At 49.9% G+C, this 15,199-nt stretch overlaps 1 protein-coding gene across 12 annotated transcripts in view; it reads left to right on the forward strand.

The window, feature by feature from the left end:
• Nucleotides 1-15,199, forward strand: part of LOC129837664 (adhesion G protein-coupled receptor B1-like) — a 147,070-nt gene that overhangs the window by 68,437 nt on the left and 63,434 nt on the right. The gene's annotated exons all lie outside the window — the stretch shown is intronic.

The raw sequence follows: 15,199 nt of genomic DNA on the forward strand, positions 1-15,199 counted from the left end.
TTTGGTTGCTCTGTGCAGGGGGCGATGCACAGGAGAGATGCTATAGGGGCTTGGATAAGGATATGGGTCTGTACTTGGTTAGATGTGTGATGGTGCTGTGTGACCCTGGCTCCCCTCCTCAAGCCCGGACCTGACAGACAGGCTGATGACTGAGAGTTCCATCCCTGAGGGAGGCTAGGGCTACTGCCTACCATTGGGTTGAACCATTGCTCTCCCCACCCCCCTCTTCTCCTTCTCCATCCATCTTTCTCTTCTTCTCTCGCTCTCTGCATCACTTCCTCTTATCAGCCTCTAGTCTCTTCTAGGGCCGGGACGATGCCAGATTCACGATACATTAGTATGGAGGCAAGAAAACAAGAAAACAAAGCAGATTTCACTTATTAAGAAAACAGCCCTAATGTTGGAAACAACCATAATTATGTTGTCATCCAGACTCACATGTATTTATTTTCCAAGGTATAAAACACAATATTTTACATACAGCAGGTTTTTAAATGACCAAAGAGGCCTGCTTCGTGTTAAAAATGTTTCCATGGGAAAAATATCACGATACTGGTATCATCACAGCCCTAATATCTTCTTCTCAGAGCACCCAGCCCTCTCCCCTCCCTCTGCATCTCTTCCCTCCTTCTTCTCCTCCATCCATACATCCTTCCTCTCTTTCTCTTCTATATCACTTCAGCCTCTGGTCAAACCTCTCCCTCCCCATCCCTCCCTTAATCTCTCCCTCCCTCCCCCTACCCAGGCCTATAGGCTGATTCCAGGCTGATGGAGGAGACTCAGTCTAGCAGCCAGCCAAGCAGAGCTGATGTTGTGGGTATCTCATGTTGTCTTCTCCTCTCTCTGCAGCTAATGTTCCCTGTCACCAAGGGTCTCCTCTCCTCTCCTCTCCACAATAGGCTAGTTATCCTTTTTATGTAATCCAGATCATGGGGTGTGGTCTGGAGGTACATACAACACAGACTTGGCTGAGTACATCTAGAAAGAGGTGGATTCTTCATATTAGGAATCTCTTCCTATTATTTTTTCTTTCTTTCTCTCTCTTTCTCTCTGTTTCTCTCTATCTATTTATTTATCTTTCTCAGTCTTTCTTTCTCTTTCTCTCTTTCTCTCTCTCAGAAAAGCAGGGCCTCTGAGGTCAAAGTGAACTTTGATGATATTCCTATACCTCTCTGAGTGGCAATTGAACCCCCACTGAGCATGGGGAGACAGTCGATGGATGGATGGCTAGCTGGAAGGATGGTTGGGTGGGTTAGTTGAGGATGAAGAGATAGAAGAAAGGATAATGGATTCTGTGTGGGAATGGGCTGGGAGCCAGACTGGCTTGCCGTGCTGAGTAGGAGAGGAGCAATGAGCGGAGAGAAGAGGAGCATGAAATGAGATGACTGTTGAAGGGTTTGGGAAGTGAGCGGTTGAGACAGAGGCCTTCATGGCTCTGTCTCTGAGGCTTCAGCACACGATCAATGGATCCCTGTCTATCTCACCCTCCGTCTTTCCTCCATCTCTCTCTGTGTCTCTCTCTATGGAGAGGAGAGACGTCACTTCCACACTTCCTCCCGTCCACACATCTCTCCCTTTCACATGGAGAGCAGATGGCTGGAGTAGTCAGTTAGAGGTCAGGCCTTTGGAGAGCAGGCCGACACTGGTAGCAAAGAGGAAGAGAAGGGAGGCAGCTTTCATTTGACTGCTGGGCCTGTCTGTCTGTCTGTCTGTCTGTCTGTCTGTCTGTCTGTCTCTCTGTCTGTCTGTGTGTCTGTCTGTCTGTGTGTGTGTGTGTGTGTGTGTGTCTGCGTGCGTGCGTGCGTGCGTGTGTTGCACAGTGGGAAGACATCACGGAGCAGGAGAGGATTCATTTCTCACTTTACAGAGACAGCAGGGGAGGCAGTGACAAATTAAAGGAGGGATTTGAGAGACAAGGAGAGAAACGAAGAGAGAGGGAGAAAAGGGAAAGATTGGTGTGGGGACGTGAAATTGAGGTAAATGGGAAGATGGGAGAAAGACAGAAAATTTACAAAAATGAGAGCGAGAAGCAGAGAGTAAGAGGAGTTCAAGGGGACTGGAAAGGAGGGAGGAGTGTGGGAGGAGATGGGAAAAGAGAGAGGACAAAAACATGTATTCATGACTTGCACTTTTCTTTATGCTGGTCAGATGTTAGCAGAATGCTGTCGTTAAGTAAGATGAATGTGTGTGGTAGTTCCCAGAGAGGACAGCTTGTTGTGCACACACACACACACACACACACACACACACACACACACACACACACACACACACACACACACACACACACACACACACACACACACACACACACACACACAGCTTAGATGTGAGGTTGCTAAACTAAGGGATATCAAACCGCTGCTCCCAGAGGAGAGGGGAGGAGAGTCTTATAGCAAGTCTAATGCATTAACACCTCCTCCCACACACACTACGCTACTTCTCTCTGTCTCTGTCTCTCTCCATCTCTCTCCAAAGAAACACTCTCTCTCCCTCTCTTGTTGGGCAGATACTTGCACACACTGGTCCCTCGTGACCAGAGTGGGTGGCTGACAGAGTGCTAAGAGAGAAGCTGAAGTTTGTGGTGCCTGTGTGAGTGGACACAAAAATTTGACCAACTGGGGACATTTTGTTAGTTCCCACAAGGTTAATGTTATTTCTAGGGGTTTAGTGTTAGGGTTCGAATTAGTGTTAAGTTAGAATTACGTTAAGGGTTAGGGTTAGGAGCTAGGGTTAGGAGATAGGGTTAGGAGCTAGGGTTAGTTTGTTGGTCGGTGGAGCAAACAGGGACTCACGCACGCAGGAAGGCAGGAGAGAGAAGCTATGAACAGCAGACGAAAATGTGACTGTGAACTTTGTCCCAAGCAGAACACCGGGCGGATAGACCGACATTTCAAAGTCACCCATTAACTTAAGTCTGGTACTATCGAATTGGAAGCATGCTATGCTAGTGAGCCGGCATTCGACTGACAGACTGCATCCCGAATCAGGGCAGTGCATGCAGCAGAACAATGGTGGTGGAACGCGGCTGGAGCCCAGGGTGAACCCTGGGACTTTGCCGGGGATTGACAGTGAGCGGTCGGCGCAGCAGCTGGGGGATGAGGGTGATCAGTCAGCAGTGGTGGCGCAGCAGCTGAGGGATGAGGGTGAGCAGGCAGCAGTGGCGGCGCAGCAGCTGCGGGATGAGGGTGAGCAGTCAGCGGTGGCTGCGCAGCAGCTGGAGGATGATGGTGAGCAGTCAGCGGTGGCGGCGTAGCAGCTGGAGGATGATGGTGAGCAGTCAGCGGTAGCGGCGCAACAGCTGGGGAATGAGGGTGAGCAGTCATGCAGTGGCGGCGCAGCAGCTGGGGGACGAGGGTGAGCAGTCAGCGGTGGCGGCGCAGCAGCTGGGGGATGATGGTGAGCAGTCAGCGGTGGTGGCGCAGCAGCTAGGGGATGAGGGTGAGCAGTCAGCAGTGGCGGCACAGCAACTGGGGGATGAGGGTGAGCAGTCAGCGGTGGCGGCGCAGCAGCTGGGGGATGAGGGTGAGCAGTCAGCGGTGGCGGCGCAGCAGCTGGGGGACGAGGGTGAGCAGTCAGCGGTGGTGACGCAGCAGCTGGGGGAGGATGGTGAGCAGTCAGCGGTGGTGGCGCAGCAGCTGGGGGATGAGGGTGAGCAGTCAGCAGTGGCGGCACAGCAGCTGGGGGATGAGGGTGAGCAGTCAGCGGTGGCGGCGCAGCAGCTGGGGATGAGGGTGAGCAGTCAGCTGTGGTGGCGCAGCAGCTGGGGGACGATGGTGAGCAGTCAGCAGTGGTGGTGCAGCAGCTGGGGGATGAGGGTGAGCAGTCTGCAGTGGTGGCGCATGCAGCTGGGGGACGCAGGCCTGGCGACGCAGGCATGGTATTACCGGTACCATAATTTGCCTCATAATGCCAGCCGGGCCCGGTCACTAATTGAGGGACAAATCAATCCATGATTCACTGATAAATGAAGTACATTTCTTTGAAATTCACCCTTGTCTTTGTGTGTCATTTGGTCACGGTTGAGAATGTATGGAGGCCTGGGGGAAGGGACAGGGTGTCATAGGGTACCTGGTGGACCGAGCTGAAGTGACAGGCCGAGAGAGAGGGCAGGCGGGCAGGCAGGCAAGCAGGGCAGAGAGAGTAGGCCAAGAGGCATGGAGGTCTATAGTTAGCCTGTAGAGGCTCGGCACCTGGTAACCCGTTCAAGCACCAGGTGCACGGCTACACATAGTATGTGGAGCGAAAGCTGGACTTAGTCATTTTTCAGCAGAGCTCTGTCATTGAATTACATAGGGTTCCCAGGTGCTGATGGTTGCCCTCAGTTGGCTTGCCCTGGGTGGGGGATGCTCCCTAACCGGCCATGGACCTCCAGCACCCCCCTAAAGCCTTTAAAAACATGTTTAAATGTGCACCTAGTAACCTGTTCAATCACCAGGTGCACGGCTGGAATGTGTACTTAGAATATTTTTTGTCAGTTTTTCAGATTTTTCAGAAAATGATAAAAAATACTTCCAGAGGGGTTAAAGGTCCCAAATTTGGACTGGTACCCTCTCTCATCATGAGCTAGGAGCTATGGTTAGGAGCTATGATAAGGAGCTAGGTTAACGTTTAGGGTTAGGGTTAGGAGCTAGGGTTAGTTAAAGGGTTGGGGCTAGGTGTCACGTTCCTGACCTGTTTTCCTTTGTTTTGTATTCATTTTAGTTGGTCAGGGCGTGAGTTGGGTGGGTTTGTCTATGTTTGTATTTCTATGTGGGGTTTTGTGTTCGGCCTGGTATGATTCTCAATTAGAGACAGGTGTGCATTGTTTGTCTCTAATTGAGAGTCATACAAAGGCAGCCAGGGTTTCACTGGTGTTTTGTGGGTGTTTGTTTCCTGTGCCAGTGGTTGGACCACACAGGACTGTTTTGAGGTATGTCACGTTTGTTGTTTTGTAGTTTGTAGTGTTTTCCTGTTATTTTCATTAAATCATGAACACTTACCTCTCCGCATCTTGGTCTGATCCATGCTCCTCCTCGTCTGAGGAGGAGAACGACATTGACTGCCTTAACAGAAACACCCACCACAACAGGACCAAGCGGATTGGAGCCGGAGGAAAGGAACTAAAGCAATGGAGAGAAGAGGAATGGAGTTGGGAACAAATATTCAATGGAGAAGGACCCTGGGCTAAGGTTGGTGTGAATCGCCGCTCTCGGGAGGAGAAGGAGGCAGCCACAGCCCAGGAGCGCTGGTATGAGGAGGCAGCACGTATGAGAGGCTGGAAGCCCGAGAGGCTCACCCAAAAATTTCTTGGGGGGAGGCTAAAGGGGAGTGTGGCGAAGCCAGGTAGGATACCTGAGCCAACTCCCCGGGCTTGCCGTGGAGTGAGAGGGCGTCGTACTGGTCAGACACCGTGTTATGCGGTAAAGCGCACGGTGTCCCCAGTACGCGTGCTTAACCCAGTGCGGGCTATTCCACCTTGCCGCACTGGGAGGGCTAGGTTGGGCATCGAGCCGGATGCCATGAAGCCGGCCCAACGTATCTGGCCTCCAGTACGTCTCCTCGGGCCGGCGTACATGGCACCAGCCTTACAGGTGGTGTCCCCGGTTCGCCTGCATAGCCCAGTGCGGGCTATTCCACCTCGCCGCACTGGCAGGGCTACGGGGTCCATTCAACCTGGTAAGGTTGGGGAGGCTCGGTGCTCAAGAGCACGTGTCCTCCTTCACGGTCCGGTATATCCGGCGCCACCTTCCCACCCCAGCTCAGTACCACCAGTGCCTACACCACGCACCAGGCTTCCAGTGCATCTCCAGAGCCCTGTTCCTCTTCCACGTACTCTCCCTATGGTGCGTGTCTCCAGCCCGGTGCCTCCAGTTCCGGCACCACGCACCAAGCCTCCTGTGCGTCTCCAGAGCCCTGGACGCACTGTTCCTTCTCCCCGCACTCGCCCTGAGGTGCGTGCCCTCAGCCCGGTACCTCCAGTTCCGGTACCACGCACCAGGCCTAGAGTGCGCCACGAGAGTCCAGTGTGCCCTGTTCCTGTTCCCCGCACTCGCCCTGAGGTGCGTGCCCTCAGCCCGGTACCTCCAGTTCCGGTACCACGCACCAGGCCTATAGTGCGTCTCAGCCGGCCAGAGTCTGCCGTCTGCCCAGCGGTGCCTGAACGGCCCGTCTGCCCAGCTCCGTCTGAGCCATCTGTCTGCCCAGCGCCGTCTGAGCCATCTGTCTGCCCAGCGCCGTCTGAGCCATCTGTCTGCCCAGCGCCGTCTGAGCCATCTGTCTGCCCAGCGCCGTCTGAGCCATCTGTCTGCCCAGCGCCGTCTGAGCCATCTGTCTGCCCAGCGCCGTCTGAGCCATCTGTCTGCCCAGCGCCGTCTGAGCCATCTGTCTGCCCAGCGCCATCTGAGTCAGCCGTCTGCCACGAGCCATTAGAGCCGCCCGTCTGTCCCGAGCCAGTAGAGCCGTCCGTCAGTCAGGAGCCGCTAGAGCCGTCCGCCAGTCAGGAGCTGCCAGAGACGCCCGCCAGTCAGGAGCTGCCAGAGACGCCCGCCAGTCAGGAGCTGCCAGAGACGCCCGCCAGTCAGGAGCTGCCAGAGACGCCCGCCAGTCAGGAGCTGCCAGAGACGCCCGCCAGTCAGGAGCTGCCAGAGACGCCCGCCAGTCAGGAGCTGCCAGAGACGCCCGCCAGTCAGGAGCTGCCAGAGACGCCCGCCAGTCAGGAGCTGCCAGAGACGCCCGCCAGTCAGGAGCTGCCAGAGACGCCCGCCAGTCAGGAGCTGCCAGAGACGCCCGCCAGTCAGGAGCTGCCAGAGACGCCCGCCAGTCAGGAGCTGCCCGCCAGTCAGGAGCTGCCCTACAGTCAGGAGCTGCCCTACAGTCCGGAGCTGCCCTACAGTCCGGAGCTGCCCTACAGTCCGGAGCTGCCCTACAGTCCAGAGCTGCCACTCAGCCCGGACCTGCCGGAGTCCCTCAGCCAGGACCTGCCGGAGTCCCTCAGCCAGGACCTGCCGCCCCTTATCCCGGTGCTGCCCCTTGTCCCGGTGCTGCCCCTTGTCCCGGTGCTGCCCCTTGTCCCGGTGCTGCCCCTTGTCCCGGTGCTGCCCCTTGTCCCGGTGCTGCCCCTTGTCCCGGTGCTGCCCCTTCATTTAGGTGGGGTTAGTGGGAGGGTGGTCATTGGGAGGGGGATAAAGAAGCGGGGATTGATTATGGTGGGGTGGGGACCTCGTCCACCGCCAGAGCCGCCACCGTGGACAGACGCCCACCCAGACCCTCCCCTAGACTTTGTGCTGGTGCGCCCGGAGTTCGCACCTTAAGGGGGGGGTTCTGTCACGTTCCTGACCTGTTTTCCTTTGTTTTGTATTCATTTTAGTTGGTCAGGGCGTGAGTTGGGTGGGTTTGTCTATGTTTGTATTTCTATGTGGGGTTTTGTGTTCGGCCTGGTATGATTCTCAATTAGAGACAGGTGTGCATTGTTTGTCTCTAATTGAGAGTCATACAAAGGCAGCCAGGGTTTCACTGGTGTTTTGTGGGTGTTTGTTTCCTGTGCCAGTGGTTGGACCACACAGGACTGTTTTGAGGTATGTCACGTTTGTTGTTTTGTAGTTTGTAGTGTTTTCCTGTTATTTTCATTAAATCATGAACACTTACCTCTCCGCATCTTGGTCTGATCCATGCTCCTCCTCGTCTGAGGAGGAGAACGACATTGACTGCCTTAACACTAGGGCTAGGAGCTAGGGCTAGGGTTAGGTTTAGGGTAAGGGTTAGGTTTTTGGGTTAAGGTTAGATTTAGGGTTAGGGTTAGGTATAATAGGATTTTGAATGTGACTGAATTGTGTGTCCCCACAAGGTAAGCTGTAAAAGACTGTGTGTTTGCGTGCCTGCATGTGTGTCTGGTGTGTGGTGTGTGGTGTGTGGTGTGTGGTGTGTGTGTGTGTGTGTGTGTGTGTGTGTGTGTGTGTGTGTGTGTGTGTGTGTGTGATATATCCCTGGTGTGAGTGTGATATGTAGCCTAGTGTGTGTCTGTGTGTGTGATGTGTAGACTAGAGTTAGCCACCGGGACTCTGTGTGGGTTGGAGCAGGCCAGACTGTGGAGTCAGACTGTACTCTGTTTGACACCCCAATACTGGTTGTACCGGGGCTAACGCAATGCTACAGTACCATAGCTAACTCTGCAGAGAGAATGTGACAGTCTTGTATAGGAAATCTACTACTGTCATATCTTATAGAGCCAGGCTGTTCTACACTCAGTTTTAAGTCCACGTGTGGAAGCCCTTTTTATAATATACCTTCACTGAAACACACATTTTGAAAATGTATCTTCCTACCTCTCCCTCTTCTGTCTGAGTAGTTGTCCTGGTGAACATGTTGAGGGATGGTGTCTCTCTCCTCTCACAGTTCCACCTCAGGTCCCTCTAAGGCTTTATTCAAAATGCATATTTTAAATAAGCAATTTTACTGACAAATCAGCAGTTGCTACATCAATTTAATGATACATGAATGGTATGATTCTTCAAGAATATAACTTATAAATGCCTCATGAGCTTAGTTCAACTGTTGTACCCCATCAGAACCCAAAATACGAGCTTGTTTTATTTCAATGTTTGTGAACAACGTAAATGTAAACACACACTGTAGAGCCTCAAAACATGGTTAAAACTAAAACTTTAATATCATTGATGGTCTGTCCTTGCGTCCATGGCTCTGTCTATTTGAGAGTGGTTACATTTCTCCAGCCCCATCCCTCAGCTTTTCACCGAAACAGGGGCAGGGAGGTGGCTTTGTTTTTGTTTCTATTGCTGATTGCTGCTTTAATGTGTGAAGATAAAGGATCAGCTCCAGTTTTTTGGCTGGCGAGCATACGGACGTGTGTGTGTGTGTGTCTGCACAGTTACTGTGCGTAACTGTAACTGTGTAACTGTGTGGATAATGATTAGCATTGGACTGTGTGTGTCTGTGTGCGTGTGTGTCTGTGTGCATGTGTGTCTGTGTGCGTGTGTGTCTGTGTGCGTGGTTGTCTGTGTGCGTGGGTGTCTGTGTGGGTGTGTGTATGTGTGCGTGCAACCTATGGCACTGCTCCAGGAATCCCTTGTTGCTCTGACAGATAACTCGTCACTGCTTACAACTGACGCACCTCTCTCTCTCCCTGTCTTTCACTCTGTCACACCTCCACCTCTAACTCTCCCTGTCTTTCACTCTGTCACACCTCCACCTTTCTCTCTCCCTGTCTTTCACTCTGTCACACCTCCACCTCTAACTCTCACTGTCTTTCACTCTGTCACACCTCCACATTTCTCTCTCCCTGTCTTTCACTGTCACACCTCCACCTCTCTCTCTCCCTGTCTTTCACTCTGTCACACCTCCACCTCTAACTCTCCCTGTCATTCACTCTGTCATACCTCCACCTTTCTCTCTCCCTGTCATTCACTCTGTCACACCTCCACCTCTCTCTCTCCCTGTCTTTCACTCTGTCACACCCCTCTCTCTCCCTGTCTTTCACTCTGTCACACCTCCACCTCTCTCTCTCCCTGTCTTTCACTCTGTCACACCTCCACCTCTCTCTCTCCCTGTCTTTCACTCTGTCATACCTCCACCTTTCTCTCTCCCTGTCTTTCACTCTGTCACACCTCCACCTCTAACTCTCCCTGTCATTCACTCTGTCATACCTCCACCTTTCTCTCTCCCTGTCTTTCACTCTGTCACACCTTTCTCTCTCCCTGTCTTTCACTCAATCACACCGTTCTCTCTCCCTGTCTTTCACTCTGTCACACCTCCACCTCTCTCCCTGTCTTTCACTCTGTCACACCTTTCTCTCTCCCTGTCTTTCATTCTGTCACACCTTTCTCTCTCCCTGTCTTTCACTGTCACATCTCCACCTTTCTCTTTCCCTGTTTTTCACTCTGTCTCACCTCCACCTCTCTCTCTCCCTGTCTTTCACTCTGTCACACCGTTCTCTCTCCCTGTCTTTCACTCTGTCACACCTTTCTCTCTCCCTGTCTTTCACTCTGTCACACCTTTCTCTCTCCCTGTCTTTCACTATGTCACACCTTTCTCTCTCCCTGTCTTTCACTGTCACATCTCCACCTTTCTCTCTCCCTGTTTTTCACTCTGTCTCACCTCCACCTCTCTCTCTCCCTGTCGTTCACTCTGTCACACCGTTCTCTCTCCCTGTCTTTCACTCTGTCACACCTTTCTCTCTCCCTGTCTTTCACTCTGTCACACCTTTCTCTCTCCCTGTCTTTCACTATGTCACACCTTTCTCTCTCCCTGTCTTTCACTGTCACATCTCCACCTTTCTCTCTCCCTGTCTTTCACTGTCACACCTCCACCTCTCTCTCTCCCTGTATTTCACTCTGTCACACCTCCACCTTTCTCTCTCCCTGTCTTTCACTCTGTCACACCTCCACCTTTCTCTCTCCCTGTATTTCACTCTGTCACATCTCCACCTTTCTCTCTCCCTGTATTTCACTCTGTCACATCTCCACCTTTCTCTCTCCCTGTCTTTCACTCTGTCACACCTCCACCTTTCTCTCTCCCTGTATTTCACTCTGTCACACCTCCACCTCTCTCTTTCTCTTTCTCTCTCTCTCTTTCTTTCTTTCTTTATTTTGCTCTTTCTCTCTCACTCTCTCTATCTCTCTCTCCTTCACTCTCTTTCACACTCTTGGAAATTCTTCATGCTGTGATCTGTAGTCTTTCATTTTCTTCATTTCATTGGTTTCTTTTCAGTGCTGTTGGTCTGTGTGTCTCTGTGTGGGTGTGTATGTGTGTATGTATGTGCGTGTGTGTGGTGTGTGTGTGTGTTCTCTCCCTTAAGCCACCTTGGGATACGATACGAGCTGTAGCAGGGCTTTAAATGCTAGACTGAGGCTCTCTCTGTCTTTCTTCAGATTTGATGAGAGGGAGAATGAAGATGAATGTCCTCTGATCAGGCAGCAGTGTACAGTTTACTGCCGCCGTGCGCCCAAAGGCACTGCAAAATGTCATTGTGTGTGTGTGTGTGCCTTTGTCTCTCAATGTGTGTCCTCATAAAGGTTTGTGTGTGAACGCCTGGGTGCCTATGTGTGTCTGAGTTTGAGTTTATTTTTACATGGACAGTGCACATTAATCAACGTTTCAGTAAAAGTGCCGGTTTTAGCCAGCCGGCTAATTTTCAACCGCAGTCCCTGGGCAGGTTATTAAAAACAATTACAATATAGACAATAGCAACATAGAACAAGACATAGCATACAGACATAGCAACATAGGACAAGCAAGACGTAGCATACAGACAGAGCAACATAGAACAAAAAGCAGGAAGACAAAATTCATAAAAGCAACAAAGTGTTTCCACACAACAGACATGGAAAGCGGCAACACACAGCTAGGGACCATGTTCACAAATCTGATTGACCTTTAGCCATGTCTTCAAGCATTTTGTGAAAGTGTGATATGTGGTGCAGTTATGTGTGTCTGATGGCAGTGTATTCCAGACATGGGAAGCTCTCACAGAAAAAGCGGATTTACTAAAGGTGCTTTTCCTTAGGGGAACTACACAGTCACCTCTCATGGCAGACTTTGTGGATCTGCTGCCATATGTTTGGGTTTTCTGTTTAACAAAAATACTGAGTGGAGGGGGAGCCAAGCCATTTAGGATCTTGAATACAAGACATGCATCGGTGTATTGCACAAGATTTTCCCAACTCAGGAGCTCATGCTTTCTGAGGATGTAACAGTGATGATGGCTGTTGGGCTTCCTATCAAGCACTTTGAGAGCCTGTTTGTAGACAGACTGAATAGGTCTTACTGTTGTACAGCAAGCTTGGGCCCAACTAGTCAAGCAGTATGTTAAGTGGGGGAGTATCATAGATTAGAAGTACAGTTTTGCTACCTCTGTAGTCAAACAATTTCGTATAAATCGGAAATTAGCTAGGTTGAATTTGGTTATTTGAATTACCTTTTTCACATGCTTTTTAAAAGAGAGGTTGGAATCAAGTATGATGCCAAGGTACTTAAAATCAGATACCACCTGGAGCTTCTCCCCTGACACATAGACATCTGGCTCAGTAGCATCTGTTGCCCTCTTTGTGAAGAACATGCAAACAGTTTTTTTCACATTGAGATGCAAACACGAGTCACTGAGCCACTTTGTAACCTGGACCATTACAGTAGTGAGTTCTTGTGCAGCTTGTTGTTTGCTCTTTGTATGCACATATATCACTGTATCATCTGCATACATTTGAACTTCAGGCCCAGTACAGACAGAAGGCAGATCATTAATGTACAGGCTGAACAGGAGGGGCCCCAGTATTGACCCTTGGGGCACAACCACATCATAGCTAAGAGTGGGTGACAGCTCATTGCTCACTCTGACACACTGAGTTCTGCCTTCAAGGTATGATTTCATCCATCTCAAGGCATCGGGGGAAAAGTTGAACTTGGACAATTTTGTGATGAGAATCTCATGGTTAACAGTATCAAAAGCCTTCCTTAGGTCCAGAAACACAGCCCCAACAACGCCTCCTTTGTCCATCTTGGACTTCACATTTTCCAGAAGAAAGCAGTTGGCCGTTTCTGTGGAGTGTTTCGCTCTGAAGCCAAACTGCATGGAATGTAATGTGAAGGGGCTGTTGTTGAGGTGGGCAATCAGTTGTTCTGCTACACACTTTCAACAACCTTTGACACCACAGGTAGTATACTAATGGGCCTGTAGTTACTCACGTCAGCAGGGTCGCCCGATTTAAAGATGGACGTTATTATGGCCGACTTCCATACCCTTGGAAACACCGCGAGACCAATAGATGTGTTGGTGACCTTAGTAATGGGGCCAATGAGTGACTCTTTGTAGTTTTTAAGAAAGGTAGAGTCCAGCCCAAACACATCTTTGGCTTTAGAGTTCTTTAGTGAGCTAATCACCTTGTCCACCTTTGACTCAGAAACCTCCCTTATGATGAAGACAGGTTGAGCATCATTTACTAGCACTGAGCCCAAGAAACCAGTGGATGGGTTCTGTGTCAGTACCCTGACAGAGTCAATCAAGTAGGAATTGAAGGCTATTGCTATTTCGACTGCATCCTGTGTTAGATTGATATTCACCATGATTTCTAGTCTTTTTGCAGTGTTACTATGGTCTTTCCCTGTTAACTTTTTTAGATTCTCCCAGATCAGTTTAGAATTTCCCTTTGCTTCACCAATTATGTTAATAAAAAAGTTTGCCTTGGCCTGTCTGATTTCTTTCATCACCTTATTTCTCAACATGGTAAACCTACGTCTGTCATACTCTAATTTGGATCTTAGGGCTATTTCTAGATAACAATCTCGTTCTTTCATCAATTTCCAGATTTCTCCATTTAGCCAAGGAAGAGTGCTCTTTTGGCCAGATTTGATTTTCTTTAGGAAACCATTTAATGTAGTCTGGATTGTGGATAGAAAATCTTTACTATCAGCTTCCACGTCTGCATAGGACAAGAGATCATTCCAGTTAATTCCCTTAATTGCGTTTTCAAAATAGCTTAATTCACTCTTAGGTATTCTTAGTTGATCAGGCTTTCTAACAGTAGAGAGGTTAAACCTGCTCTTAGACAGCTTTCTGGCTATAAGTGTCAGATTATGATCAGATAGCCCAGTAACCATATTGAATGATTTAGTCACTCTCTCTGGTTTATTACTGAACACCAAATCAATCTGTGTTTTAGAGCAACAAGTCACCCTGGTTGGCCCTTTAACTAGCTGTGTAAGGTCAAAGGTATTAGTGATCCGTTTGAGGGTTTTCCTACACCACTTGTCTTCATAATTAATGTTAAAATCTCCCATTAAGATGACCTCTTTCCCAAAATCACATTCCCTAAGCATGTTATTAAACTGATCAAAAAACACACTTTTGGTGGAAGGCGGCCTATACATTCCAATGAGCGTAAAAGACATTTGGGGAGACAGTGCAATGTTCAGGCCAATACATTCTAGTTCATTATCACATGACCACTCAATTTGTTTACATCGGATATGTTCTTTAATGTAACTCATCACACCCCCTCCTCTTCCTTCAGTCCTGTCTCTCCTGAAAACATTGTAGCCAGGCACAATCAAAGCAGCGATGGAGAGTTTTTATGGAGCCATGTCTCTGAGAGGCAGAGAAAGTCAAGGTTGGAGTCTGTGAGTAGATGTTGAATTTGATCACTTTTTGGAATGACACTACGAATGTTCAAGTGCCCCCCTAGTAGTCCCTTGGGCTTAGCTCGTGGGTCCCAGATGACTCGAGAGTGATTGACACATTGAAAAAAGTTACATTTTCTGTGTTTTCTGGCGGCTGGGTTTAGGCCATTTTGTTTCATTTTGATTAGGGGCAGTTCGGTAACGCAATTAACAATCCCTCCCGCCTGCACTGGATGCGGGGAACTAATTAAAACAGCTTGCGTACCAGAAGCAGAGTCAGGGATCGCCTATAGCGACTTTGGTATGTTTGAAGAGTCAAAATCTATCCTGGAGCCGGGTGAGTCGAGAGAAACCATAGGACCATAGCACTCACTCACTTCCACAGCGGCGACGATCAGTGGACGAGGCCATCCACTGAATTCCACTCCGGTGAGTATCACTGGCTCGGTGATGTTAGGCCCAGGATTGAGTTGCACATCCCCGGAGAGCAGGAGGGTAGTGAACAGGTAGTTTCACAGTTTCCGATAAATGTTGGACTTGTGTTTGTTGCGCCTAAGCGGTTCAGTAGAATAAGGAGCGAGGTAGACTTGGCCATTATTCAGAACATTATGGTATGCTGTTACTGTCCGCTCCCGTGGAACGGTGAACCAATGTGTTTGGTGTTAATATTCTCTAGTAGTAGACTGATTGTGTCATCCCAGCAAGGACGCACTGAGATTATCAGTAGAGCAGCTACATAACTGACAATCATGGCAGAGTACTGGAGATAAAACACATAATTGCGCTTTAACTCTTTGCATGAGTTACTTAGCTGGGGTCGGCTGGGGTCGGCTGGGGTCGGCTGGGGTCGGCTGGGGTCGGCTGGGGTCGGCGTACACTTGATGGTTTAGATAAAATAACAGCATTCAAATGAGAAGCGGCACCTGCCGCACCACCCTGTCTTCCGTCCGCCATTTTGCAAAAAAATCTCTGCTAAGAGAGTGTTCTAGTGCATGTGTGTGTTTGTGTGTGAGAGTGTGTGTCTCTGTGCCCTTGTTAGGGATGAAGCAGCAGCTCAGTGAGATGTACTGGCTGTAAAGACTGCTTTTTTTTC

This window comes from Salvelinus fontinalis, chromosome 38, assembly GCF_029448725.1.
Source record: "Salvelinus fontinalis isolate EN_2023a chromosome 38, ASM2944872v1, whole genome shotgun sequence".
NCBI lineage: Eukaryota > Metazoa > Chordata > Actinopteri > Salmoniformes > Salmonidae > Salvelinus > Salvelinus fontinalis.